Here is a 2,182-nt window from a genome sequence, read left to right as displayed (position 1 = left end):
ATAAACTACTAGAACAAAGTTGTGTAGATCTTCATCAGGGGAATGAGAAGAGGGTGGGAGATGAAATTGTGTGTGATACAGAAGAGGTGCTGAATTCCACTGGTGTAAACTGATAGGACTGATTCAAGCGGCTGTGTTCCCATGAATTTCCATCATTCGTTTTACATATGATGCTCCAGCCAAACTTTTAATTCTAGAAATTTACTTTTCTTTTCGAGACGGGTGTGATGGAGAATATTGTGGGTTAGAATATTCTTAAATAACAGCATGTATATGAAAGAGATGGTTCAGCTAAATGGGCAACACAATGTTATCCAATTTTTTTTTTCTGTGACAGAGTCTCACTCTGTAGCCCAGACTGGAGAGCAGTGGCACTATCTCAGTTCACTGCAGCCTCCAGTTCCTGGGTTCAAGTGATTCTCCTGCCTCAGCCTCCCAAGTAGCTAGGATTACAGGTGCCCTCCACCACACCCTGCTAATTTTTGTATTTTTAGTAGAGATGGGGTCTCATCATGTTGGCCAGGTTGGTCTCAAACTCCTGACCCCAACTGATCTGCCCATCTCAGTCTCCCAAAGTGCTTGAATTACAGGTATGAGCCACTGTGCCCCATCTCAAATTTTTAATAGACATAAAAGCAAATGCCAAAATAAAGCTGCAAAGATACAGTCATTGCTAATTATGACTGATTGTTAAGAGAGGAGGTTCTTTAAAAAGTGAAATATACATGCCAGAAAATCGACAAATCCTTTGAAAAAGTAACCAGACCCAATAAAAGAATCTTCCGTGTGTACAGTTTTCAATGCTGCCAGGCCATTCCCTATAAAGCCCAGCCTGGCCGAGTCAGACATGGCGAGGGAGTGGGGCTTTGGCTCCAAGATTCTGCTCTTTTCCTCCTGGCTGAGTGACCCTCTCCTCACTGAAAGTCCATGTAAAACTAACTCAGATTTTTGAAGCAAGAGCGCAAAGATATTTTGTTTCTGTATGGACTACTGCCTGATTTTCATTAAGCGTATTCAGATTTATTTTATACCCTGGACACGCGAGTTCGTGCTTACTTTTAAGTTGTCAAGGGTTCATTTCAGAAATGAAAATATACGGCTTCTCTGTTTAGATGGATCTTTTAGTTCCCTGTTCACTTTCTCTATTTAAGCTCCATTCCCCTGTTTTTAATTTATTACTCTTTAAGTATGGTTTAAGTAGCAGATGTTTAAACACTTTTTAATCGGGGAAACTGCAAAGTGTAACTGCTGGGTTTGGCAGGCGGCAGGTCCCGGCGTCCCCGGCCAGCTGATAAACGTGTTCTGCTCACGACGTCATTGTGCTGCAAAGGTGCAGACGTGATGTGACCACATCACGGCTGCCAGACATCTTTCTGCGAGGCTCAAGAAGAGTTCTTCCATTAGTCAGTCAAATTGGCTAAAGTGGAAGGGCTGCATAAGGAAAATATTCCTTCCCACTGTCAGGTAAAATGTCTAGGGGCTGAGGCATGCTCCTCAAATTAAAATAAGGTCAATTTGCATTCCGAGTGGAAGGAATTAAAGTGAAAAACTGTTTGTCTTTTGGTTTGATTGCAAAAGCGAAGTTGGAAACAGTTTAGTCGTGCCCGACGATGCCACTCGGCTGTGAAGCGCCCTGGACGGGTGTGAGCCTGCTCAGGCAGTGAAGGGAGAGTGTTGAGAAAATAAATGCCAACTTTCATCTCTTCTGTCATTGCTCTATCCCCCCAGAGTCTTAGTGAAGAGTGAATATTTTTAAATCAACACAGTAACTTATAGACTTTCTTCTTTCAAAACAATTATCCAAGGGGCAAACGTCATGAGCCTGTAACACAGAATGCGCACTCACTTTTGATGTTTTCTGTTACCTACCTCTGTCCCCGATGGATACACAGCAACATGCCTGGGTGTGGTCCTGCAGGAAAGCATTCATTCATTCATTCATTCATTCATTCATTCATTCATTTGTTCATTCATACTATTGCTGGGTTACAGGTGACTGTGATATGGTTCCCACCAGGAAATAGTGTGTGGGAGGGAGAAAACGTTGGGGCCAGGGCAGGAGGGCCTTTCTGTGCAGCTCTATTGCTGTGGAGCCTGGGACAAGCCATTTAAGCCACCTGGGTCCCCTCTCCTTGTCCATACAATAGGAATAATGATACTTCCCCTGGAGAAATGCTTTCTA

Source organism: Callithrix jacchus, chromosome 21, assembly GCF_049354715.1.
Source record: "Callithrix jacchus isolate 240 chromosome 21, calJac240_pri, whole genome shotgun sequence".
Classification (NCBI taxonomy): domain Eukaryota; kingdom Metazoa; phylum Chordata; class Mammalia; order Primates; family Cebidae; genus Callithrix; species Callithrix jacchus.
This window is presented reverse-complemented; position numbering follows the sequence as displayed.